We start from the raw sequence: 25,708 nt of genomic DNA, 5'->3' as shown, positions 1-25,708 counted from the left end.
TCTTATTTCCCCTATAGACTGTGGTGGTCTGAAGTTTAGAGGGTTGTCCGTATTCAAATGTATTTTCTAATCTCCTTCCTTCAGTGACAGACTGATACATGTAACAAGTTATACACTTGATAACTACTAGTTGAAGGCATGAATGAAAGAAAATTGGACAGAGTAGAGAGATTTTTAAAAAGAAGGAAAAGCTGAAAAAACATGCTATCATTATTTAACATAAAGAGGTCTATAGGATTGATTCAGGAAGATTCCCTTCTCTCCCTGCTCCACTCTTTCCATCACTACAAAGATGAAATCACTTTGTGTTTATTATTTTAAAAGGAAAATAAAATATAATGGAGGGAGAAGCTTGCACATGTGTTGTTGTTTCTGTTTTTTATTTAATCTCGCTCCAGAAGCCTCTAACGGTGCTTCATTTTCTAGGTCAGTCACTACTGTCCTGATGGAGGCAGGTGGGAGAGTCCCTTGGAAAGTAGGATCCACTGGGTAAGAAAGATTCCACTTCGGGAAAGTTTTGGCTTGGATTTTTGTCAGGAAGAGGGTGGAAAAAAGGGGTCTTTGACCGAATCTTATCAGAAATCTGCCACCTAGTGTTCGTTTCTGAGAATATGTCCTGATATGCTAATCCTGTGGTTCTCTATCTCAAGGACCATTTTTGTTGACCTTTTATTGTTAGCATCAGATTTTAAGACAATTTGGTTACCAAAAGAAATGCAATTTTAGAAAAGAGTTATGTATTTTATTTCTTTTAATCACAGACATATAATATTTACAAAACAGGACTTAGGATCAGCATATTAATATTTCTAAAAGAAATACCATACTAAACTGATGTAATAGCAATTTAAAAAAGAATAGCGATTAAAAAAAGGGTTGCCATCTCCAGCCCTATTTTTAGAAATGTTATCTGTAGTTTTTATCAGAGAGAGGGCAAGGAGTGAAGCATTTGTTGTGCATCAGTATGCTGGACTGTACAAAGAGTAGCTCATTTAAGCCTTACAACAATCCTTTCAGTTAAGTACTGTTCCCCCACCTCAGGTTTATTGAGGTATAACTGACAAAATTTGAGTTAAGTATTCCTCTAACACCATTTTACAGATGAGAAATTGAGGTGAAGCGATTGACTTTATGTCAAAGAGCAAGTTGGTTAAAGAACCCACATCCTGTCATGTATCAAGTCCATGTATACTCTTTGAATTTTGGGGAAAGGCTTACAAACCCCCTTTACTGCTTTCATAAACTGTTAGAAAGTCTCACCACCTTTGTTTGGAAAGCACTGCATTAAAAGGAACCTCCAAACTCCCATATTAGTCTGCAGGACCATTTCCTTAAAACAAATTGTACTCGTGAGACCTGAACCAAAATATTCAAAATTAAAAATACTAGGGTAGTTGTATTCTTGAGTTTTGCTAGAATGAATTCATAAAATATATGAGGTTTTTAAATTATGCTTTAATTGTAATAGATTTCAACTGAAACCCCATGTTTTACATTACATTTCCTTAAACCTTTAATTATTCCGTGTTATTTCAGGAATCCAGATTCTTGCATGGAATCACTCAAATACGCTATGCCCACCAAATCCCAATTTGTATACAAAGTGTATTTATCACAATAGAGAAAAAACACACACAATTAGTTTTTTAAATTAAAGCAACGTATTAAATTTCCTAGGTTCATTGTATAATGTATTTAATCACCTTTTGAAATTTGACAAGTATTTAACACTAAATTCCCTAGTTTGGAATAAATATTTTAGAGAAGCAGTATAATTATTAATGAATCATTTATGAAAGAAAAGAGTACTCATTGATTTGACACCCATCTTTTTAGAAACTGAGCTGCTGTTCTTAGGCAAGATTATTTTTCTTTGGAATCCTGATAATTATTCTATAAGGTTTATAACAATTGTGTGATATTCAGGCAAAGTAGTATTGCAAATAATCCCAAATTTTAAGGAGCTCAATACAAATGTTTACTATTTATTGTTCATTTCACAGTCTACCATGGATTGGTGGTGGCCCTGCTCCATGCATTCATTCAAGGAACCAGGCTTCTGTCTAGTGTTCTACCACCTTCAAAGCCAGTAAGATCTTTAAATCCAATTTTCCCTCTTTAGGAGTCTGGCTTCAGGGCCAAGCTTCTTACCCATTCCTTACCTGTGGCTTGTTCTAATCAACCCAGAGTTAGATTTCTCTTTTTGATTCTAAGACGTGCTTTTATAAACTTGATTTTAAAATAATTTAATTCATAGAATATTCAGCATCAGACACAGTCATTCACATGGTCAAGTTATCTTTCTGGCTAATACTCCACAAATACATTTAGACAAAATATTCAGAAACAAATTCTTCACATTTCATACATTTTTATGAATTGAAGTTTCATGGTGTCACTTTTGAAAGTGTATCTGTATATATGTACTTAAGTGATCGGCAAATTAGCAGTTGTTCTTGATACCTTAAACACTGCACACACACATTTATTTTTAACTTAACAAGCTATAATATATTTGTAGCATTCCAAGTTCTTTTTAGGGGGGAAATCATTGTATCCATAAAAAAGAGACTGCGTGTTAAAACAGAGCTTTTTTCAGTTACACATATTTACATTTTAGTATTTATTCAATGCCTCCTGCTGAACTAAGATTCTTTATTTCAAATGCAAACAAATTTCATACTCCTTGGCCTTTAATTTAGCCTTCCTTTGAATAGTGTGAAATTACCCTATTTATATATATTTCCAATTACTTAAAAGTTAGATTTGGGGCAGTAAAGGAGTTAAATTCATTAAAACACATCTGGGGAGCAGTCTTAGGTTAATTTCACATGAAGAGATGGCCTTACTGGAGCGCAGATCTTTTGGCAAGTAGGTGGGTACTCCAAATGCTTCCTTCCTATGTGTGCCCTCCTAAAGGATACATAACAGGTTTCAGATGATAATGCATCAAGTAATTAGTCATATACAGAGGGGAATTTGGAGGCGATTCCTGCCATCAAATAGTTCCTGGCAGTCCCAGAAGAAGGAAATCTGGAGACTTGTGAGTCAATACAGGCTGCTTTTATTTTTTTAAAGCAACTTTTTAATAAAATGGAACTTAACAGTGGCAGGAAAAATGCATTTAAACACTGATGCCATATTAAATTACTTTTATAGTCAACAGGTTTTTTGTTTTCCTTTTTTTAAAAATTTTCAATTTTTCAATTACAACTGACATTCAGTGTTACTTTATATTAGTTTCAGGAGTACGGCATAGTGGTCAGACATTTATATAATTTATGAAGTGATCACCTCGATTAGTCTAGGACCCACCTGGCACTACACATATTATACAATATTATTGACATTTTCCCTATGCTTTACTTTACATCCCCATGACTATTTTGTAACAATGAATTTGTACTTAATCCCTTCAACTTTTTCACCCAGCACCCCCCCCCAACCTCCCTCCCATATGGCAGTCATCAGTTCTCTGTTATTATCTACGAGTCTGTTTCCGTTTTACTTGTTTGTTTGATTTATTCTTTAGATTCCACATATAAGTGAGATCATATGGTATTTGTCTTTCTTATTTTATTAAGCGTAATACTCTCTAGGTCCATCCGTGTTGTCGCAAGTAGAAGGTGGTTTTAAATTAACAGCAGCATAAGAGAGTTGCTGAGGTTTATTTCGGCAGTCATTTTTCCAGCGGTCATATTTTTACCGTGGCTTCATTTATATGTGGTCCATTGGAAGGCCTGTACTTAGGGTTTGTTATAGGCATGCCACAAGGCAGTATTTACTCTTAGATCTGGGCAAGAGGGCTCTGCAATGTAGTGGCCCCCACATATCACAAACATACTAACCTGCTAAGTCTTGTAGGGGAGGGAGAAATTTTCTTTTCCTTCCATCCATCTTAGGTTCTCTGGCCTAGGCCCTGTACTGACAAAAGACAGACTAACAAGAGAGAAATAAATAGAGGTTTATTAATGTGTATTGTGTATCCACATGGGAGCACTCAGAGATGAGTAACTCAAAGGGTGGTTAGAACTTGGCTTACATAGCATCTTAACAAAAGACCAACAGACTTTTACAGAAGTGACAAGACAAAGTAAAGAACTTTGTTTCTAGGGCAGCAAATTGTGGGAAGGCAAATGTGTGGGGGAACTAATGAAAGGTAAGGGCCAGTTAGTGAAATTTATGATGGAGATTCTTGTGGTGTCATCTCTGGGCTGATAAGAATCTAGAGTTGTCTCTAATAATTAACTTCTGTCCTTGGTAGAGAGAAGAGGGGGAACATGTATATGAATTTATGTCTGGCTTTTAGGCAAATAGGGGTAAGGCAGAAAGCTTCTTTTATATCTGCTGTTTCTCCATTGCCTTCAGCTCAAAATAATCCTGATGTCAAAGTGGCATATTTTGGAGTGGTATATATTCTGCTACCCTCAGGCCCCAGGGAAATAAACACCTCAGCACATCCCTTGTCCTCAAAAGAAAATGCAACTATGTCCAAATGCTGTGAAGGCTCCTCAGTTGTTCATGGCCAGCATCAGAGATGGATACTGCTTCAGAGACTGGAGAGGTTTTAAGTCGAGGAAGCACCTCAGTAAGAGAACATAAATTATTTTGCCATGTCTTGTCAGATAGCATGCAATGCAAGGGATTCTTACATACCCCGTTTCCCCCAAAATAAGACCTAGCCGGACAGTCAGCTCAAATGCGTCTTTTGGTGCAAACATTAATTTAAGACCCGATATCACATCACATCCTCATCACGTCACATCGCATCACGTCCATCGCATCACGTCCATCGCATCACATCACATCACATCACATCCATCACGTCACATCACGTCTCATCACATCACATCACATCACATCAATCACATTCTGGTCTTATGGTAAAATAAGACCAGGTCTTATGTTAATTTTTGCTCCAAAAGATGCATTAGAGCTGATTGTCTGGTTAGGTCTTTTTTTCGGGGAAACAGTGTAACAATTGTCATTGCCTAATAGTGTGGAGCATCAGTTTCTTCTCTTCATATCTCAATAAGTGGTTCCAGAACTACTGATGAATTGGCGTAGTATTTGCAACAGCTGTGGCTGAGAAACAATTAGGAACCTTAACAATTCATATTATCTTTAAAGTCCTAATATGTGTGTCAAGACCTAATAACATGCATGAAATGTGATGCTGACTGTTGACATTGCTTTATTTTTATAACAATATTTATAAGACTTAATTACATTTTTCAAAAATTAAGATTGTTCAGCTTTAAATAATTTTGACTTAAAATCTTTATATCCTTTATAATTGTAACATATTTTGCCTTCCCATTTTTGGAAGATAATTCTGAAAACCTTAGAAGAAAAATAACTTCTGAAAACTGTGTGAAAATAATTTTAATTTTTAAATTTTATACAGTAATTTAATTTACATTTGTTGAGGAAAATATTTTAAAATCTATACAATTGGAATACAGTTACACTTTATATTTTTGGTCATTTAGGTCAGAGATTGGCAAGCTTTTTCTGTCAAGGGCTAGAAAGTAAATATTTTAAACTTTGTGGGCCAGTCTCTAGCACAACTACTTAACTCTGCTCAGTCTCTAGCTCAAAAACAGCCACAAACAACACACAAATGAATGGGCATGGCTGTATTGCAATGAAATTTTATTTACAAAAACAGTTGGTAGACCAGATTTGGTTGATGGATATAGTTTGCTAATCCCTGGTTTAGATTATTACTGTCAATAGAACCTAAATATTAAAATTTTAATTATAGCAACATAATTAGTATAATAATTTTGCTTAAGTGGGGGCAAGAAAAATATGGAATAAAAAACTTTATGAATTGTGTCTTAATTTTATTACTCCTCCCAACATCAGTCCATCAACAGAACACCTGAACAGGTGCATATTAGTTATTAATAGAATCAGCAAAAAAAGACTAAGAAGCAGCAAGTGAAGTAGGAGAAAACCAAGAGAACAGGTGTCCTGGAAGTCGAGTAAAAAAAGCACGTCAGGGAGAAGAAAGTGATCTTACGGATTGATGGAGGGAAAAATCTAGTGAAATGGCTTTGAGGGAGAATGGGAGATGAGTCACTGAGACCATAATTATAGAAAATGTATCCAGGCCAGCATCATTGCTCTTATTGTAATCACTCATATCACCTTGCCTCCTACGTAGAGTTAGAAACCTGATATTGTACACCCTGTTAGGCATACACCCAATTGTGTGCTAGTGTAGGGCAAATCTAAAAGTTTTGTGAGTGTGGAAACTTTTTTTTACCTTACAACTATGAATACATATCATATTCCCTTTATCTTCATTGTGCCCCCTGGAAACCAAGAGAACATCTGGGGCTAGAGACCACAGAGGTTTTATAAGCTGTAATTAGAGTTTTGTAGTATTGAAATCAAAGTATAATATAACCTGAAATAGGAAACAGCCATTAGACTCTGCCTAAATCCATTGCCTAGCATAAAGATTGGGCTAATTTTTCTTAGTTGGGAATACTATAGAAGAAAGGCTCAAGGGGGCTGGCAGTTGAGACACTTTCAGGCAGTTAAGAAAATTCGTTTTGCTTTTGCTGAATGTTTGCACATTGTGCCACAGGCCTCTGGCAGCACGAAAAGACCTGAATTTGACACCTTGAAGGTCTGATGTTTTAAGTGCAAAAACGGGGGCTGCGACAACCTGAGTTTGGTCCAGTGAATGGAACCCGTGTACATCTGCACTTCCAATTTTCTTAATTTCAGCCCCAAATGGGCTCAGTCCACGCGTTCCTGAGAAAGTTTCTGTTCGGGTTCCCCGTCTGAAGGTTTACACTTGCGGGTCAGAACATGCTGCACACAGGTACCTCCAAAACACCGCACTTGTTCTCCCTGAAGCTTGTATCAGTCACTGCTTCAGTGTCCCCTTGAAGGAGTCCAAAGAAGGATACTTAAGCCCACCCGGACCTCCGCACTTAGCAGAGGCTAGAGGCGCGAGCTTGAGGAAGACCCGCTACACGACGAGACCCTTGGGATCCAGGCCAGCTCTGAGGTGGCGCCTGACGTCGCGTCTCCGGAAAGCCCCATGCGCGGGCGTGTGAAGCCATCAACAAGTGGGGCGCGCTGACGCCAGCAGGTCCCTCCGTAATGGAATCCCGCGGGTGACGGCACCAGTTTCTCCTGACTGCCCAACTAGCTCCCTGCTGTGAGGACTGGGTCAATCCCGCCCCAGGAGAGCAGGAAGCTTAAAGGCTGTGGCTTAACTTTTACATTAGGTGTTGCGCGGACAGGGCGGGGAAGAAGTTGGCGGTACCGGCAGTCGCGACCCATGTGACTTGCTGGGGCCCGGCCTACCCGTGCTTGCTCTCCCGGGTCACAGGCACCTTGAACCCAGGGGGTCACGTGGGGTCCTAAGGAGCAATCATGATCGTTGGCATCCAGGTCTTTCTGTGCCTACGCACTCGATCTACCACCTAGGTGGGAAAATCTCGGAAATGACACCATTATTACTGGGCCCCCTGGCCCGCTACCTCCGCCTCCAAGATCCGGACACAAACCTGAAGTAACCGTCCTTTCCCAGCGTCCAGTGCTTGCTGGTGGAGGGTCGGACCAGACAGCCAAAAGCTGCTGAAACCACTGGGATTAGGGCTGTTTCTCTCATATTCGCGTTCTCTGCGACGTACCCGCTGTCACGTTGAACGAGCTGCGGACCCTGACGGCCCTGGCCCTGCGGGGTTTTCGTTCGCAATATCGCAGCTCTGGAAGACCTGGGCTGGCGTCCCCGCCCAGCCGAGCGCGGGGGCCTGCGGATGTCCGTCGGTGCCGGAACCAGCCCTGTCACGCATCCCTCGGGGACTTATTTTGCTGAAATCACCAGCCTCAGTTCCCGCACGATAGTCCCCAGACCCTGCGGCCAGCTTTTCCATTTTTAGATCCTGAGGCCAATACTTTCTATTGTGTCCACAAGCCAAAATATCCCGCCGCCAGGAGGACCTTCACCACCAACTGGTCGTTCGGGACTATTTCCTGATGTGTGAAAACCGATGTACCTTTTTCCACCTCTCCTTTCTGGTAGGCTGTCTCTCAGGCTAAAGGTATTACATGCTTTCTACCTGTAGAAACGGATCACCCTTTTGGCCCTTAAGACTATGTATATTAAACTGACCCCATCTTTTTTAGACATTGTAGTGCTCCAGCTCAGATTGTCCTTTCCTCATGGTCCTTGATTACTAAGGCCAGAAAAACTAATCGACCTTCTTTACCAGGTGGAGGTTTGTTGGCATTCTTTTCTCAGACTGCTTTGTTAAAACAATGCGTTTCAAAATCAGGTATGAATTTTCCTTTGGTGTTTAGGCTTAGCAATTTTATGAAACAGTATTTTTCTCTTTGAGCTGTCCTGGCATCATTCACGTCTGAACCAAATGATTCATATGATCTTTATATCAAAAGAATAGGTTTGGCATTAGCTACAATTGAAGACCACCTCAAAGCCTGTCCTCTGAACCTTTCTGCTTGGAAGTCAGTTGCTGCTGTGGAGAAGCCCAAATAAACTCATATGGAGGAGAACAGAGACCTTTGGCCAACCTGCCCCAGCTGAGCTTCCAGTTGGCATTTACCAACAACTGGCAGCCTTGGGAGGGAGGTCATTTGGACCTTCTTCTACACCTCCGAGATTGGAGTCCTTTGCAAGATGTAGTACATGCGTAAGGTTTGGGAAAAACAGATACCAGTTGGTATGTTGCAGTGGGATGGGAATGCATGGCAAGCAAGAGCTGGCAGAAAGGAATGAATGTCAATGGAATCCCTGAGAGGTGATTCTAGACAGCAAGAGGCATGGATGATCCAAGAGTGAGGGGCTTGAGGGGAGCAAAGTACAATAGACACAGATATTGAGCTGGGAAGGAATAAAGAACAGGTGGCTAGGTCCAAAAATTAAAGAGATACCTTGTGGCAGAAAGATGGATATCCATCACCTGTTGTACGTGATTAGTTTAGAAAGACTTGCCTTATCTAGATGCATGAAGAGCCATCCTACAAGAGAACAAATAAAAGAATGCTCAATAGAACTATTATTAAATTATACTTAAATTTAAAAAACAGGGCTCTTTCATTCTTACATTAAAAAGTACACATTTCAGAAGTTTTCATGATTCACCAGACTCATTCACTCATGGGTTATTTTTGTACAGGTATTTAAAGGGCTTGATAAAAAATCCTAAATTTCCCTAATTAGAATCATTGGGTTCCTTTAAGTATATGGCTTAATATATCATCACTTAGAAATCACTTAGAAGAACACATGGAAGTTTACAGTCAAAGTAGCAGCAGTTCTTATGGGATAATTTGGATCATGTTCAAATAGAGCTCTACAAATTCTTTTTTTTTTTTAATTAATTTTATTGGGGTGACAATTGTTAGTAAATTTACATAGATTTCAGGTGTACAATTCTGTATTACATCGTCTATAAATCCCATTGTGTGTTCACCACCCAGAGTCAGTTCTTCTTCCATCACCATATATTTGATCTACAAATTCTTTATTGCACTTTTCTTCACCTATCTAAGAAAGAAACTATATGAACAAGAAGCAAACCAAAAATCTTGAATTTCATAGAGATTTCATCAGCCCAAATAAATGCATTTATTTAAGATATTATTTTTAACACTAAATCTCAAGTTTTGGTATATACAAAATACTCTTCTGAATATCCATGGTACAGCAGTTATTTTCGAGCATTTACTCCTGGATACTCACAAGGATGAACGAGTATATTTTGCATGCTGTAAGATAATGAAAAGCTATTTTGGCAAAAATAAAATAAGAAAAATAAGTGAGGTAATCATATCACAATATATACATATATCAAATCATGTTGTACATCTTAAACTAATGAAATGTATGTCAATTATACCTCAATAAAATAGAAAAAAATAAATGAGAGCTTTGGAGTATAGTTAGAAAACATAAAGATCCTGGAATAAAAAGTCACAGAATTTCCCCAGTTAGATGTTTAGTCTGTCTTGGCATAACTACAATGAAAATATTCTAATATTAACCTTTATGAATCACATTCCAAAAATGTGAGAGCTAATGGTAAATGGGGCTCGAAGGAGGTTCCCCACAGGCAGATTCTTACCCAACCAATCAAAGAGTGTCAAGTCTATTTTTCTGGAAACATCAAAAACTATCATGATATGTTGAATTTGTATAGTGATTCTTGAAGGCATTTAGAAGTTAAATGCACTGGTTCCGTAATATAATTGTATGTGCAATATCGTGAAGTCAATTAAAAGAATCTCCTCACATTAAAAGCAAATCTTAGTTCTTTCACTACCCCAACATCCCAATTCAAAACAGGGAGAAAAATCAACTCTATTCTGAATCATCAAGGGAAGACACGGGGAAAATCAAAATTGTAACACAAAGGAAGATAGTGATGTTTTATTTACATTATGTACCCTTTGTTACTCTGTCAGCCTTACTTGACAAGTATTGCATCCAACCTGGAGCTGGTAAGGTTAGGAAGTCTTTTTGGAGGAAAGACAGAGCCATGTGGGCCAGGTTAAAGGCTAGGGTAAGACTCCCAGGGATCACGTGGTGGCTGCTCTTGCCTAAGTGACAGACAGGAGGAGGGAGTAAGGCTCCTCCCACTGTCATACCTGTTAATAGGTTGTGTGGGTTAAGTGATATGAGAAGACTCCCCTGGATCTGAGAGTGTATACTTCCTGTTAGTGAATATTTGGAGGCTTATAGAGGTAGGATCACAGTCAGCTTCCTGAATTGTGCCTCAGTTGTTTATTTGTTGAAACTGAGCACATAGCCACTTAAATCTGAAAGAAAGTGCAAACCTGTGCTTACTGGTGTGGAGCTGCTCCTGCCATGACTCCCCTCCCCCCATCTCTCCCTCCCTCTTACCCTGACCTCTATTGCTTTAAGAAAAGAAACTTGTACTCTGCTCCAGCTAACCTCCTTTGTTCTGTCCTGAACTCCCTGAAGAGGTGACATGGTCTCTGGGCAGCTGTTGTAACTCCTGAAGTGCCTGTATTAATCCTTGGTCGGTGTTTCTCTAAACACTGTCTGAATTCAGTTGATAGACTTTGGGCCAGACTTACAGGAAAGAGAAAAAAGCTAATGAGCAAGGTCTCTGAGCCAATTCAGTGTACCACTGTGAAAATGTATAATTTAAAAGATATATTACTTTCTTGTATTATGAAGTTAGAGAAAATTCTTTTGACGTCCAGCGTTTTCATTGTCTTGTAAATAATGTCATTGTAAATAATGTCTGTTGGTTGACAAATCAAAAGTTGTAATGTTATCAGATGCTTGCTAGCAGGTATGATTAATAAACCTTGACAAAATTCAGGGCCTTCTTATCAAGTAAAGTTTGGTGGGTGGTTTTACCACACTGAAACCTCTTACTAGGTAAAGGACTTTTTCTTACAAAGTGCCTATGTACTGCCATACTTGTAACTCCTGCCAAAAGTTCACCTGCTTATCCACGGTAAAAGAGGCCATACCATTGTGGCCCTTGAAACTTGCCTGTATTATGTTTTATTTGGTGAGTATTTCACATGCCCAAGCAGTTATAACTGATACTTCTGAATATATTGTGAGAACAGATGCATATTTGTAATACTTCTCTTGATTGTAAGGAATGTTCCCATTGGGAAATGCCACCAATAAAACAGTGCTCTTGGGATGAGTACATAACTAGGAGCCCACCTGGATCTTTCAGCCCAGTTATGTGCTACTAGTAGAGCAGTAGAGGAAACCAGGTGAAGGGAGGAGAGAGGATGAAGAGATCACTGTACTGATTAAGGAGCCAGTAGAAAGAAGGTATGTAAGGCAACTATCCAAGAAGCCGTACAGACAGTCCTCCTGTTTGGACCACTTAGTTCTAATGAGCCTTTTGAGCTGCATGTGTCAGTGATAGACAGTTATATAGACTGGTGCCTGTGGGGTTTGGACACAGCATTTGCCTGTGTCCAAAGTGGTCTGGTGTACACGGTCTGGTGTACTCCATTTGAGGGGCAATTATTGGCTTGTTCTTGAGTGCTGGACGCTGATCAGCTAACTAAGTGACAGCACATGATGTTATATTCTGCATGCCCATTTTGGCATGGGTCAAAAATGAAAATACCAACAAAGTGGGTATTGCCCAGCAAGCATGCATTATTAAATGGAAATGGTATATTTAGGAAAGCAATATCCTGGGTGTATTACTTTCTTATTGCTGCTGTAGCAAATTAGCACAAATTTAGTGGCTTAAAACAACACAAATGTATCGTCTTACAGTTCTGAAAGCCAGAAGTCCAAAATGGGTTTTAGTAGACTGAAATCAAGGTGTTGGTCGGGCTGTACTCCTTCCAGAGGCTCTAAGGGAGAATCCGTTTCCTTGCCTTTTCCAGTTTCTGGAGGGTCTCCTCACTCCTTGGCTCATGACTACTTCCTCACATCATTCCAACCTCTTGCTTTCATCATGACATCTCCTGCTACAGCCAAATCTCCCTCTGGTCTCTTTCTTATAAAGACACTTGTGATTACATTTAAGGCCCACATAGATAATCCAGGGTCATCTCCTCACTTCAAGATCCTTAACTTAATCACATCTTCAGATCCCTCTTTACCCCATCAAGTAATATTCACAGGTTATAGGGATTAGAACCTGGAAATATCTGGAGGCTATGATGCAACCTACCAAACCGGGCATTAATGGAATCTCATAGCTACATACGTGTAGTCACCACGGAAATGCAGCTATCTCAGATGCAGGGTCTGTGTTATCACCTTAGGCTCCTTGGGAGCCTGGGTACACTGAGGTTCCCCAGGATGCTTGAGGCTGGTTCATGGATGTAGCAGCAAAATTAAAAGCCAGTGGGGTTGTATAGGAAAGAGTTAACATAGCAGGTCTGAGACTGCTTATCCTTAGAAAGTTCTATTTACAAGCTTGGCCTTTTGCTGGTATCTGGGAACTGCAATTTGGGGAGAGTTCCCACCATTCACAGAACTAATAAGAATGTCTCATTTTACCTAAACAGTTTGTACAGCCAATGTGATTAATGCTGGATACCAGCTTTCCTCCTGGGAGTCTGGAAGTTTGGTACGTGTTAGGCAGAGGGCACCTCCATAACCAGCCCCAAGTAAAAACCTTGGACAGTGAGTCTCTAATGAGCTTGCCTGGAAGACAGCATTTCACATGTGTTGGCACAGCTTGTGTCCTGTGTGACTCTACTAGGAGAGGGCTTTTGGAAGCTTGTGTCTGATTTCTTCCAGACTTTGCCCCATGTGCCTTTTTTTATTTGCTGACTTTGTTTTGTATTTTTTAACTCTGAGAAATCTTAGTTGTAAGGACAACTATATGCTGAATGTTGTCTGTGCTAGTGAGTCCTCAAACTTTGTGGTGGTGGTGGTCTTGAGTTGATCTCAGAATTATTACTTGCCAACCCAACATTAGGTTGTGTCAGATTGGGATTTGCCAGCCCAACTCGGACTGACTGAAATATGGCAAAAGCATGGCTTGGGAAAAGTAAGGATGAAAGCAAGGGATGACAAAACTGTAGTGTTTGGCTGGCGATGGTGTCATCCCTGGTATGAAGCAGCAGTCTTTATAAGAGGTAGAAGTTACGTATGGAATTTGAAAATGATATTAATAGTTCCAACTCCCAGAGAGTTGGCTTGCTGCATCTCCTGGCTGTTTGGGGCTGTACTAGCTAAAGTGAGGGGATGGGGGGGAGTGCAGCTTTGTGATGCCTTTTTGTATTTTGTTCTGTCCTCCTGGTGGGAGGAGAAAGAGCCCCAAAGTGCGCTTGCATGGAGCCAAAAATATTAAAAGTTTGTATTGCCCTTTCCTCCAAGTGGAAGGAAAGAATGTTAGATCAGTTCCCAGGACGGGAGCAAAGCAAACCAGAAGGAAAAAGCGGGGAAAACCCCTGTAGCCATTACTTCAGCCTGGCTGCCATCACTACTGTAGTAGCCCTACCCCACCCACCTACATTCCAGCAGAGAATCTTCCTTGGTAGCTGTACTGTTAACCTTGTAAATGTTCGATTTATTGGTGAAGGGTTGAATAAATTTCCATTTAAATGGCGTAGGAGGGCAGTGCGGTTAAAAGCTCTGTGTTTTGTGACTATTGCTTCTGGATGTAGGATAAAAATTGATGTAAAATGTTATATGCTTGTAACTTTTATAAATGCTACAGGGATCATCCTAATTAGGGAAAGCTGAAAAGGAAAAGTTTTAGTGGGACACACAAATAATTGTTTTTTGCCACTGGTAGGTGGGCTGAAATTCATATTTTTAATGTAAAAATAAAATAAATCTCTGTAATTGATGATATTTGTTATACTTTTTGCCAATTTTGAATATGACGTGTCTTTCTGATTAAGGAACCTCTGGTAAAAAGGAAAGCATGAAACCATGAAACCAGATGGAAATACACTATTAGAATTTTACAAAGAGGATTTTAGGTGCTAATAAGCTTTTGTAAAATCAGATGTCTGACCCATTAAGGCTGATGATTTTCCAAATCAGATGTGCATATTTTTGAGTGGATCTATTTGAACTTTAAAACGGACAAGATAAAAAGGGTTTAACAAAGCCATGCTTGTCAGTTGGACTTGGAACTTGGCTGTCTGGCCTTGCAGCATTTGGGCTTTGCTGCTGCTGAAGAAAAGCTGGACTTTTTGCAATGCTGATCTTTAATCGCCTAGACCTGACTTTAAGCTGAAACCTGGTACTTTCTGGTATTGGCAGCAACCTAACTCTCTGGGCTGTTTCAGCCTCTACACTAGCTGTGCCAGGGTAAAAACTGATGAAGTTGTTTTACTCAAAAAACAAAACTTGGACTCTGGGACAGTTGCCGATTAAGGCCAAGTTTTGGAAACAAGGATGCTGGTTGGGCCATCTGAGTCACCAACAAATGCCCACAGAAAAGGGCACATCCCAGGGAGTGTGACCCTCCAGCCATTACTGACAGGCCCGACTCTGGGGCCATCTCAGGGTCGACTCACTGCTGTTGACTTGTGTCTGGCTTTCCAGATTAGTTGCAGTTTGCAACAATGGTGCTGCCTGACTTGACTTCCCTCACCTTTCTCCTGGTACACTCATCTTAGTAAGGCGGTCTGATTATTAAACGCAGCTGTCCTCAGAGATGGATTAATCTTTTCTAGGCTGCTCTCTGGATAAATGATAAGGACAAAAAGGATGGAAGGTTATGTAAACTCATTTAAAAATTATTTTTTTAATTCAAGATTTAATTCTGACCAGTTCTGAATATGATGTGTCTTTCTGATTAAATTATACAAAAATGTTTTTCTGTGAAAATGCTTTTATGCCTCAGGGGCCGGCCTGGTGGCTCAGGCGGTTGGAGCTCCGTGCTCCTAATGCCGAAGGCTGCCAGTTCGATTCCCACATGGGCCAGTGGACTCTCAACCACAAGGCTGCCAGTTCAATTCCTCGACTCCGGCAGGGGATGGTGGGCAGCACCCCCTGCAACTAACAACAGCAACTGGACCTGGAGCTGAGCTGCGCCCTCCACAACTAAGATTGAAAAGGACAACAACTTGACTTGGAAAAAGCCCTGGAAGTACACACTTCCCCAATAAAGTCCTGTTTCCCTTCCCCAATAAAATCTTTAAAAAAAAAACAACACATGCTTTTATGCCTCTTGCATACAACCCTTCCATATGAAAGGTCTAGATGAGCGTAGGGGATGATTGAAAAATATTATGATTGCTGAATAAGACTCAACTGATTTTGTAATGACAGAGGAAAAAACAAAACCCCAGCTCCTGAAGGCAGGGGAGGGGGAGACCATTAGTAATCTCTGCTTTTCAGAACTGTTCCTGGAAGCCTTGCCCTCTTTCTAAAGGAAAGCTCACGGTGTGCCTTTTTAACCTGTGAGCACTTTGAATTCAAACTGGTTGTGGAGCTAGGCTAACACCTGACCAGCACGGACCCTGAGATGGCAGGGGGTGACCCCCAACACCAGTCTTTACTGCAGAACACCTGCAGATGGCTTCCAGACTTAGGAAGCGGTTGAGCCGATTGTTAGAGACAAAACTGTTTGGAACTGACTGCCTCAGGCAGTTCCCTCTGAAGCTGAGGTCTGAACTGAATGGTGTGGACTGAGAACTGAGGGTGGGAGACCCCACAGTAGAAGGCCACACTGGGGATCCTGTTAACCGATACTGCTTGACGAATGTACGTCTTGCTTGGCATGCCCCAATAATTGTTAGCTTGTTGTTCCTATGGGTGCCATGTGTGCCCTTTTAGATTGCATTTCTTGTCTGTGCTGCACAGCTAAGCTTGCTAGATTTGGGCACTTATGTGGATAACGATGATGATCCTGGATGTGAAATGACAACTCCCAAAGAGCTCCTAGTGTTACCCACATATCAGAGGACGGGACATATCAGAGGTAAAGGAGTTGATTGATGAAGTTGGAGTGTGAACTGGGTACAGGTAACAAGACTGGAGTTCAGAAGAGACAACAAGACTGGACATTGTCCATGTACATCATTTTATAGTTTTAATATTTTACCATGTGAATGTTAAAATCATAATACCTCTTCGATACTAAATTTAAAAACAATATGTATCATTATTTTAATAATTTGCTAAAGGTATCTCTTAGAAAGGTTTGAGAATGATTTCTTTATGATGGCTCATCTAAATATGTTTATAGAATTCAGTTCGAGTTAATTAGGAAGGCATCAGACCAATATATAACAAGTACAAAGGACGTGAACATGGGCCTTAACTGAATACTTTGATCTTGGGTCCGTTGATGAAACTTGGAAAGAAACACATTGTCCTGAATTGCAGACTCAAGAATAGCGTATCCTGCAGGTTAGGGCAGAGAGGGGAAAAATGGTAGATGACAAGATCATAGAAGGAATGGAATGGCCCCTTGTTCATGGCCTGTTGTGAGTAGCAGTTCTTTTGAAGTACCAGTTTCTGACTGCAAAGTTCTGCTACCCTGCAGACTCTTCCCTCTGCCTAAACTCTGTGGATATTAGGCTGTCATCCAAGAAGAGGGAGCAGGAGCCAGCACCCTGAAGCGTCACAATTTCCATTTGCACTTAAGATGGGACTCCAGTTTGGCCCGATTTCTTTTACTCTCTGTAGAAGCCAGCTAATGAAACAGTTTTCTCACCAATTACTTCATGACAACTTCCTCCTTCAGAACGCATGGTCCTCTTTTGACAATCAACACTTCTTCTGTGTCGACATGGAAGAATATCATTTGAGGGGTGCAGAAATTCAAGGTCTTTGGGATTGGGCACTAGTCAGAGTCGCACTGAAGAGAGCACTGAACATATCCCAGGCATGGGAGGGGTGATCCCAGTGGTATCAGAAGAGCAGCCTGAGGCTGTGGCTCACATAGTTATGGGCCACCCAAAGCTCATGGAGATTGTGATTAGTCCAATGTTGCTGTATAAAACTTAATTTTTCAGACTACAAGGACAAGGCTAGCGTTTTCACTCTTCCCTCTGTCCCCCATCCTCCAGTTGCTGGCTACCATTTATTGAGCTCTTATTAGGAGGCAGGCACTGTGCTAAAGCACTCAATTTTCCTGGTCCTACATTAAGTCATCTATATTCACAAGCCACTATTATCATGATTCCTATGTTACAGAGAAGGAAACAGGCCCATAAAATCTCTGTGTGATCAAGTTGATACAATTCACAAGGATTAGAACTTGGACTTGAACCCAGTTCTGTCTGACATCAAATCTATTCCCTTAACCACTCTGCTTTACGATAAGGAAATACAAAGGAACACCGAAGGAGCTCATATTTTGACAAGGAATTCGAGGGAGGCCTAAGTAAGACATAATTTTGAGGCAGGGCCTCCATTTGACTCATGTTGGCTGTTATGGCCTAGGGCAGGCTTATGGTAGGGGCTTAAAAACTATTTGTTGAAAAGAAATAATAGGCGTTACTGCCAGTCTCCTGAGGAATTGGTATACTCACTTCTGTGAGTTCGGTAGATGGAGTATAATGCAGAGCCAGCAGGGAAACTCAGAACAGAGGCTCAGCAGAAGCAGGACACTAGGTCAAATGGAGAAATCCCAGAAATAATCTGCAGATGTATTGATACAGGTTTGATATATATATATTGATACAGGTTTGGCCCCTGTGCAGACTTAAATGATGTCTTTCTTTCCTCTTGTTTAAATTACATTTTTATTTGTTTTTCAATTATAGTTGACATACAATATTATATTAGTTTCAGGTGTATAACATAATGATTAGACATTTATATAGCTTATGAAGTGGTTCAGGGTAAGTCTAGTAACAATCTGTCACCGTACATAGTTAATACGATGTTATTGACAATATTCCCTATGCTGTGCATGTGACTTTCCTATCTTTCTAAAGGTGTTTTTATGTCTGAGAACTTAGTATCTGTCTACAGGTTGCCCCATTCCAGTCCCAGCTTGAATCCCCACCACCATATCTCCCCCCAGCCTCAATGTCTGTGTTGACGCTGTTCCTGATTGCCTATTTCCTGCCTTTCAATCTATTCCAATTCTTCTGGCCTTCAGTGAACATACATAAAATATGTATTTCTTAAAAAGGCAATTATTCATTTACAAAAATAAAAACAGTAACAGATGCTCCCTCTTCCACATGCAGTCTTTAGAGGCAACCAGACCTGGGTTTAAGCTTGGATTTGTTGCTTACTATCTGGAAACTTGCCCAGGTTACTTATCTTCCCCGAGACCAAGTTACCTCCTCTGAAATACAGGCATTGTAATAAATATCTAACAGGGTAAAAGTAATATGAATTAAATCATGCATCTAAACCATCTAGCTCAATACCTGTCATATAGTTAGTCCTCCATATATGTCAATAATTGCCTTTTTAAGAAATAAATGTTTTCTTCCCTTTCCATTATTATCCCAGAATGAGATAATCCTCTCCTTTACATCTGATAACACTTCATAGGCATGTCTTACTTTGTACCTGTAACAAGGTATTTCTGTAGTTGTCTTATTATATTTCCCTGTAAGACTACAGGATCCTTAAGGAGAGGGGGTTGCTTAGAATTCACGATCCACTTTCTACTTCCACTCTACTTCCCTACATCAAATCCCTCACCCCACCCCATTTACACAGTTCTTTATACACAGTATGTTCTTATTAAATACTTGTTTAAGACAATATTAAAATAAAAGAAGGAAAGAAAAAAATAAAGAGATGAAACAAAAAAGACTGTTGCATTAAAAAAAAATATGTTGAAATCAATCATCAAAATGGCTCAGAAGATTCCCAACTCATATCTACTTTTCACCAAATTGTAGTGATAAAATATAGCATGTAGCTTTTTTTTTTTATTTTTATTTTTTAAAGTAAAAATCTTGCAGAAATGGATCTGGTTGTTTGGGTTTCAGTGAATGGTATTTGTTCATTCCTTTTCTTCCCACAGAAACCTTCACAGGTACTGGACTTTTCTAGTTTGGCCCCCTGACAACAAGGTTCCCAAATATCTCAACTATCACCCACAAAGAGGAACCCAGGAGGATGGTTCCACTCTCTGTATCAACTGGCTAGGCTCCAGGATTGCAGAAAAACCCTGACTGATTTGCAACCCAGAAAATCCTGTCTAAAATCTGCTCTCTAGTGTGGGCTTCGTAAAATTACATACATACGAGGTCTGACCATCAAGTTTGTGAACTCATCCTAGAGAAAGTGCTACATACCTCATTGCTGAATATCACTAGAGTCACCTTCCAAGGGAAGCTATGCGCCAACGCCAGCACCTAGTCCACCCTTCAAAGCAATTTTGGAACTCTTTTCCTGGAATGGCCATTAGAGCTGTCATCGTGTTACCCTTGATATCCTAAATGTCATCAAAATGTCTTCCTTTCAATATTTATCTCAGGAAAAGAAAGAAATGATTGGGGGCCAGATCAGGGAGGGTGTTCCAATACAGTTATTTGTTTACTGGCTAAAAACTCCCTCACAGACAGTGCCGTGTGAGCTGGTGCATTGTCGTGATGCAAAAGCCATGAATTGTTGGCGAAAAATTGAGGTTGTCTAACTTTTCATGTAGTCTTTTCAGCACTTCTAAACAGTAAACTTGATTAACTGTCCAGTTGGTAGAAATTCATAATGAATACTCCGTCTGATATCAAAAAAGGTTAGCAACATCGGTGAAACAACTTAATTGCGATTTAACAACTTAACAACTTAATTGAAACAACTTAATTTGTGAACTTAATTATCAGACCTCCTATTACTGGCCACATTAATCCTATGGTTACCAATAGGGCTTCCCTCATGGGCACTAGGTTTGAAACTGTAAATTCTCAAACAAAATTATCAAAAGTGTATTAAATTTGGTTTCCCATTTGGTTTTCATCATAGATATATATAGAAAGAGATAGCTAGCCAAATAGATATAAATCGAACTTTTGATCAGCATGGTAAGATGGTATTGGAAACCTTTAAATATAAAAACTATCTCATAATGAGTTTACATAATTGGTAATAAAAAACCAAACATATTCCCCTTGTTTATTATTGGTAAATGTCATTCCTGATAGGATGGGATGAATAGAAATGTATCATTTGTTGGACACAGTCTTTGTGCCAGACTCTTTACGTACTTCAGTGTCATTTAGTCCTCATTCAATGTTTGAGCTGAAATATTACCAACCCCGTTTTACAGATAACATAACTGAAAGCATCAGGGTTTTCACCCATATCTGTCAACTACAAAGCTCATACTCTTTCATCTACTCCATCACACTTTTTGAAATGTTGGAAATAGTGTGCAAACCTCCACTATGGAGTGATAGTCCCCTCTTTCATTTCTGATGTTGGTAATTTGTATGTTTTTTTTCTTTCTCCATCTTGCTAGAAGCTTATCAGTGTTTATAAGATATTGTGACTTTTTGTTCCTACACTCTTTTTCTAGTTCTTCTTGTGTGCTTACTCTGATGATGTCATATTGTGAGTAACCCTATGGAGAAGCCCACATGTCAGGGAAGGGAGGAGGGCCTCTGGCAAGCAGCCAGTGAGGAATGGAGGCCCTCAACCTAATAGCCTGGGAACAACGGAATCCCTTGAACAACATGAGTCACCTTGGAAGCAGATCCTGTTTTAGTTAAGCCTTCAGGTGACACCACATCCCTGACTGACCTTTGATTGCAGCCTTGTAATAGAGCCTGAAACACAGAACCTAGCAAAGGTATGCTGAGATTTCTGACCCACAGAAACTGTGCAGTAATAACTGTGTTGTTTTAATCCACTTGTTTTCAGGGTAATTTGTTACACAGCAATAGATAACTAATATACCCACTCTATCCCTGGTAATTTTCTTTGTTCTGTAGTCTACTTTTGACATTAAGTTAGCTACTCTAGCTTCCTTTTTATTAGTGTTTACTTCCCCTCCCCCGCCATACACATTCTTTAAATTTCATCCTACCTATATCATTATATTTGAAATGAGTTTCTAGTAGGTAAGTTATAACTGGGTCATGTTTTTTAATTCACTCTGACATTCTCATCTTTTAATTGGTGTGCCTAAGCATATGATTAATGATATTTAAATTTCAATCCTCTATTATCATTTTATTATCCATTCATTATCCATTTATTTTCTGTTTTTCATTCCTCTCTTGTCCCTTTCTTACTATCTTTTGGGAAATGAGAACAGTTTTCGTATTCCATTTTAATTTATTATTTGCATTTTTAGCTGTCTCTTTGTGCAGTTTTATGTAGGGGTTGTGACAGAAATTTTGGTGTACCGTGTTTCCCTGAAAATAAGACCTAGCCGGACAATCAGCTTTAATGCATATTTGGGAGCAAAAATTAATATGTAATGTAAGACTCAATATCTATTTTATATTGTTATATTATATTATATTATATTATATTATATTATATTATATTATATTATATCCAGTATTATATTATATTAAAGACCCGGTCTTCTAGTAAAATAAGACCTGGTCTTCTATTAATTTTTGCTCCAAAAGAAGCATTAGAGCTGATTGTCCGGCTAGGTCTTATTTTCGAGGAAACATGGTACATACTTAACTTTCCACAATTTGCTTAGAATCTATATTTTATCATTGTAAATGGACTGCCATTTAGGTTCCTTTACCTTTCCTCCTTTATGTTATAATTGTCTTGTATGTTACATCTCCTACATTGAAAACTCAATAAGACAATGTGATAATTTTTGCTTTCAATCATCAAACATATTTTAAAGTAGTCAAGAGGAAAAAAATAAACTGTTTTATTTACCCAAGTACTTACACTTTATGTTATTCTTCCCTACTTTTTGATGTTCCTTTTCTCTGTCTGATATTATTTCCCTTATGTTTGAACTTTCTTTTGCAATTTTTAAAAGCAGGTTTTTTCCAACAAATTCTCCTAGTTTCCCTTTTTCCTTTTATGTCTTTATTTCATCTCTTTTCCTGAAGGATATTTTCACTGGATATAAAATTCTGAGTTGAACATCTATTACTAACATGTATTACTACATGAAATGACCAATAATGTTAATTTTTTTTCCTAAACCTAACCCGACATCTTTAATTGTGTGAAGCATGAAACCACCATACAAACTCCCATATCATGGAGTATCGTGGGGATTTCATTTGTTTTAAAAATTTTTTTAGAGATTTTATTGGGGAAGGGGCAGTAGACTTTAGTGGGGGGGAACAGTGTGTACTTCCAGGACTTTTTTCCAAGTCAAGTTGTTGTCCTTTCAGTCTTAGTTGTGGTAATTACAAAATAATCATGTGATGTAGGGTAGAGCATAAGGAATATATAGTCAATAATATGGTAATAACTATGTATGGTGTCAGGTGGGTACTAGACTTATAGGGAGGATCACTTCGTAAATTATATAAATACCTAATCACGCCGTGGTACACCTGGGACTAATATAATATTGTATGTCAACTGTAATTGAAAAATAAAACAATTATTAAAAAATAAAACAAAATTTTAACTATCATAATAACTGTAGGATAAGATTTCATACACATAACTGACTCTCACCTCCAATTGATTCCTTGCAAAAAAATGCCTAAAGTAGAATTGCAGGCTTAAAGGTAGTGCACATTTTTAAGGATTTTGACACATATGTGCAAATTGGCTTCTAGAAAAGATGGTTGGAATGTGAATTGATACATATTGTTAGGTAGTTTTTTCCTGTTTTTATTTTGAATTAATTTTAAACATACAGAAAAGTTGCAAGACTAGAACAAAGAACACCCATACACCTTTTACTTAGATTTACCATTTTACAGTATTTGTCTTATCTCTCTCTCTAGCTCTTTCTCCCTCCCTACACACACACACGCACACACACACACACACACACACACACACACAAACTCTCATGGTTTACTTTTTGAACCACTTGAGACTGAGTTGCACAGGTAATGTTTCCTTTCCCCTGAAAACTTTAGTGTGTATTTCCTAAGAAAAACACTATTCTCTTACATAACTACAGTATAAATATCAAATATAGGAAATTTAACATTGATAAAATACGTTATAGTCCATATTCCAATTTTATCTAGTCTATACTCCAATTTCTTTAATTGTCCTAATAATGCCCATTGTAGCATTTCCCTATCTATCTGTCTCCAAGTCCAGGACCACATATTGCATTTAATTGTCATTACTTTTAATCTTCCTTTGATTTGGAACACTTTCATGACAGGGTTTTTGCAGAATACAGGACAGTGGTTTTATAGATTATTCCTCAGTTTGAGCTTGTGTGATGTCCTTCAATAATTTAAATGCTAAGTCTAGGTCTATAAAAGAAAAACGAAGCTGAAATAGCATCACACGTAGATATGGCTTTTATCAACAGACATTCTTGTAGGAAAAAAAAATGGTACTGACAAAGAATTACCCAATATGAAAATAACAAGAGATCAAGGGGACTAAACAATACAGCTGCTAGATAATCCACTTATTTTAAGTATAGCTAATGAAATTAGGTCGACAGAAATGGTCTTGTCAGCAGTGGAGGCTCTTGCCTTTTCAGTGGCATCACTGAGACACTTCGTTATAACTATCGCTAGCATCTCAACAATTCAGAGGCAGGCACTCACTGAATATCCATTCACTGAGTTAATGGGTGGCAAGGATTATCCAAAGCATGCATCTTTAGTCTCATGGTTATTTTATTTTGTTGTTTGCTTGCTGTTAAATAACAGGAAGCTAGAACAAGGAAAATACAAGATTTTCTGCCATCTGTATGGAGTCTGCCGCTAATCCTTGTTCACTTGACTTGTGCAGGTGAACCTAGTAGCTAAGAGACTCAGCATGAAATCCTCTTCAAGTCTGCCCACGTGAAAGAGTGGATTCACCAGACAACATTATGCCACCCGTAGCGGGTGGAGAGCTCAGGATCTAGTTCACATGTGACCTCCTCCGAAAATTAGTAGCAGCTTAACTTCTGCCAAGCAAGAGATAAACGGAAAATCTTTGGCAAAAGATCTGGCAAACATGAAGAGGAGTACAGGAAAATGGAAGTAAAACGGGGTGTTAGTCGCTTCCACTATGACTGTTGATGAGGAGAAAGTGCTGAGATGTTCTAAATTAAATTACAGCCTCGGAGAGTGAGAAAAGGAGACAAAACTGTTAGTCTGTTAATGGTTGCTGACCAGTTAATAAAAGACTGCTCACATTCCTGTTTTGCCTGTTGGGCTTCGGATTAATTTCCAGGTGGCTATTTCCGCAGATTATTTTAGCCAGACACCATCTAACTCCAGGAGCCCCTGTGCGTTGTTTACACTTGGGCTTTCCTGACTGCTGCCTCCAGCTAATCTACAGGAGTGGACATTTGTTTATGCGACTGTGCCTGTCCCTGAACTGGCCCTGCTTCACCTTCTCCCACCCCTGGCCTAAAGCTAATGTAAATTTCAGACTACCTCTTTCTTTCCCCTTTCCCCTACCTGATGTGTAAAAACACTTGCAAAACTTTGGGATGATGGACATGCTGGTTTTTCTACTTAGCTATGCTGTTGGTGGTTTAGACTCCATGCCCCAGGAACAGGCATTTTATTTTGGCTCCATAAAAAAACCTTACTTAAAATACTTCAGTCATGGAAGTTAAAAAGTTTTTAGTTTAACACGGTGGAAGAATTAGCTCATAGGCCATTGATAAGTAGGCCTATGCCAGTATAATAGTGGAAATATTGTGGGTTCAAGTGGGATTTTTCTCTGTATATTAATGTTTGGGAGCAATTAAAGAAAAATAAAAAACACTACAATGTAGGAAGACCTTACAGAAAAGCTGAAAATTCTATAGAAGTCAACCCCCCCCCACACTTTCCCACCGTGTTAAATTTTTTGAGAAGCTATGTGTGCAGATGAAAAATTCTGAAGACATTTCTCTAGGTGTTAATAAAATGTAATAAAGAATGCTATCCCTCAGATAAGATTATAATTTTTGATGAAATTTGTTTGTAATGCCTTCGGGAACCTACCTGGTGTAAGGAGGAAGCTGGCTCCTTAGTGTCTAACTAAGGCTGCCAGAGATCCACTAAGAGTGGCCGCCACACACTCCCCAGGACTTTTACCTGTGCAAGCAGAGGAATAGTTAATGTTCCGGATGCAAAAAGTGGGCTTGTTAGCGCTCTGCATGGGTTTTCAGAGGTCTACTCCAACGCTGTTTACCCCAAAAGTCCGCAAACGCGCAGAACTGTGTTTTTGTATGTTTGGAGTTATTGCGGAAACGCCTGC

At 39.2% G+C, this 25,708-nt stretch overlaps 1 long non-coding RNA gene across 2 annotated transcripts; it reads right to left on the bottom strand.

Moving 5' to 3' along the window:
- Positions 1–723: 723 nt before the first annotated feature.
- LOC308505102 lies at positions 724–25,708 on the bottom strand. Of its 2 annotated transcripts, XR_013994460.1 has the most exons (5): positions 25,643–25,708; positions 25,453–25,545; positions 8,923–9,009; positions 3,849–3,939; positions 724–2,913 (listed from the first exon to the last, which is right to left on the bottom strand). It is a non-coding gene; the product is annotated as an uncharacterized lncRNA (long non-coding RNA). The 2 variants fall into 2 exon arrangements; XR_013994461.1 differs by lacking the exon at positions 25,453–25,545 and having other exon boundaries at positions 725–2,913; positions 25,546–25,706.

The sequence above is a fragment of the Rhinolophus hipposideros genome (genome assembly GCF_964194185.1).
Source record: "Rhinolophus hipposideros genome assembly, chromosome: 11".
Taxonomy (NCBI): Eukaryota; Metazoa; Chordata; class Mammalia; order Chiroptera; family Rhinolophidae; genus Rhinolophus; species Rhinolophus hipposideros.
Note: the sequence above shows the minus strand (reverse complement) of the source record. Positions and strands in the feature narration are given on the sequence as shown.